The sequence below is a fragment of the Meles meles genome, chromosome 17, assembly GCF_922984935.1.
Source record: "Meles meles chromosome 17, mMelMel3.1 paternal haplotype, whole genome shotgun sequence".
NCBI classification, from domain to species: Eukaryota; Metazoa; Chordata; class Mammalia; order Carnivora; family Mustelidae; genus Meles; species Meles meles.
The window spans coordinates 43,086,558-43,089,401 of record NC_060082.1 but is presented as its reverse complement, the minus strand read 5'-3'; the positions used below and the strand labels follow the sequence as shown (position 1 = coordinate 43,089,401).

General features: G+C 39.9%; 1 non-coding gene across 1 annotated transcript; it reads right to left on the bottom strand.

Moving 5' to 3' along the window:
• Positions 1–838: 838 nt before the first annotated feature.
• On the bottom strand, positions 839–999 carry LOC123928566. Its single transcript, XR_006815774.1, has one exon. It is a non-coding gene; the product is annotated as a U1 spliceosomal RNA (small nuclear RNA).
• Positions 1,000–2,844: the final 1,845 nt, after the last annotated feature.

Genomic DNA, 2,844 nt, shown 5'->3' with positions numbered 1-2,844 from the left:
TATAATGGAATATTATTTAAAGATAAAAATAAATGAGCCATCAAATCATGAAAAGACATGGAGGAACGTTAATGTATATTGCTAAGTGAAAGAAGCCATTTTGAAAAAGCTACATGCTGTATGATTTCAACTGTATGACATTCTCGAAGACATTATGGAGACAGTAAAAAGATCAGTAGTTGCCAGAGATTCAGAGATGAGAAGAAGGGCTAAATGGATGAAGTGCAAAGGATTATTTTCCCGGCAATGAAGCTGTTCTCTATATTATAACTACCGATATCTAACACTATGGATTTGACAAAATTCATTGAACTTCATAGCATAAAGAGTGAATCTTAATGTATAAAAATTTAAAGGAAAATCATTTAGAAGGGGAAGAGATCCTAGAATAAAATACATGTGTGTATACACACACATGTACACACACACACACACACACACATATACTTTTTTATTTTTAAGAGAAATCAATTGATAGGGAGAGTGCATGCATACACTTGTAGGTGCTCGGAGGCAGTAAGAGAGAGAATCCTAAGCAGGCTCCATGGCCAGCTCAGAGCCACACACAGGGCTTGATCTCACAACCTCAAGATCACAAACTGAGCTGAAATCAAGAATCGGACACTCAACCAAATGAGCCACCCAGGCACCCCAGATTTTGACAAAATAATCTAATTGTATTACAAATTAACAAACAGCCTCACTAATGGAGGGGAATGGTGTTGATCTATGTAACTTTGGAAATGAGTAGTCTGCAAGATTAAAGTCAAAAGAAACTATCCACAGCACCATACTCTAATTGATAATATTAATTCCCATGGGGGTTAATTTTTTTTCCCAGGGGAGAACACAAACAGTCCCCCACTACCATAAATCATGCGGTTGAGTTTTCCGCATTTGGGGAAATCACTGGGGTCGGCACATCCTGACTGCAATGGATGAGCCTCAGTCTGGGAAAACCACTTTTGTGATCATGGTATCTCCCCCACAAGTAAGTAAGGGGGAGGCGGGTAATTTTTGATGCTGCTACTTATATACTAGAATCAATGCATTGGAATTGAAGTAAATGTAGGTGACGGGAATGGGGAGCTGGTTTTCTCACTGTTGAAATGGGAGTTTACAAATAAGCAAGGGAAGGAGATCCATGTAATAATGGCTTAGGGTTGGAGAGTATGAACTTATGTTTAGCTTACTGAATAGTTACATATAGGAATAATTATAGATATATGTATATACAGTGGCTAGTATACATACACTTGATCTGTCAGCTGGGTAATGACACCCCAGTATCAAAAAGTACACCTAGCATTCAGATCTTGGATCTTAATACTATTCTCTAAAAAAAGGAACCAGGGTGCCTGGGAGAAACTGCTGAATCTAGAACTGGGGGAGGAAATATCTGAGATGAACCTGGCCTATCTTTCAGTGCCAGAAAACAAGAAGTTCTAAAAACAAAGAAACAAAAATCACAATGATGAGGGTATGTATAAAGGAACACAGGAGCCAACTGAAAGAGCTCCCAATGACCAAAGCTGGTACAATTTAAGCAACAACATAAAATAGGATTATAACCCAAAGTATAAAATAAATATCCATGACCCAGATGGATATGAAAAAACTGACCGACTGGCTGAATAGATAGATGGTGGAGAGGAGACAAATCTCCTGTGTAGAAGAATTCCAAATAATTTATGTAGATACTCTGTCTTATGGAAGTGAAGCATAGATCCCTTCTCCTCAAGTATGAGCTCTGTGAAGTGACTTAGTTTCCACAGACTATAATAATGGAAAGAGGGGTGATGAGAGGAAGAAACTTACAGTGGAGATACTTGACAAACACTTACTTCAGTCAAAGTTGCTAGAAAGTATTTTTTTAAAGATTTACTTATTTATTTGGGGGCGAGAAAGAGGTGGGAGGAGAGGCAGAAGGAGAGAAACTCAAGCAACCACCCACTGAGCATAAAGCCAAAGGCAGGACTCCATCCCACAACCCATGAGATCATGACCTGAGCTGAAATCCCAAGCCAGATGCTCAAAACAACTGAGCCACCCAGGTACCCCTAGAAAGTATTTTTAACATAATGTAATGGAAAAGGTAATTTTTCTCTGTGGTTTTGCTCCCCAACATCGGCAAACTCAATCTAATCATGAGAAAAACATCAGAAAAATCCCAAGTGAGGAATATTCTACATAATATCTGGCCACTACTCCTCAAAACTGTCAAAGTTATCAGAATTCTTTGATGGAAAATGGAAAGTCTGAGAAATCATCACATCCAAGAAGAGTCTAACACGATGCTTCAATGTAATGTGCCGTGGATAGTGTCCTGGAACAGAAGTACATTAGGTAAGAACTAAGGAATCTGAATAAGGGGCGCCTGGGTGGATCAGTGGGTAAGCCTCTGCCTTCAGCTTGGGTCATGATCTCAGGGTCCTGGGACAAAGTCCCACATCGGGCTCTACTCAGCAGGGAGCCTGCTTCCTCCTCTCTCTGTGCCTGCCTCTCTGCCTACTTGTGATCTCTGTCTGTCAAATGAATAAATAAAATCTTAAAAAAAAAAAGAGAGAGAGAGAGCGAGAGAGAGAGAAAGAAAGAAATCTGAATAAGCATGCACTTCAATTAATTATAATGTATAAATAAAGCTGATACCCCAAAATGACCTACCCATCCCAGGGTGTAGGATGTGGCCCAGCCCTCACACAGAATTTCACCTGCATTCTACTTGCCTGATATGTAGGGAATCCCAAGCCTTAAAATTTAGGGTTGTCGTCAACTGAGAATACCCCCAAATGATCCTCCAAATACTTCCCGTGGCAGAGGCACATAGAAATCCTCTCTGGAGGA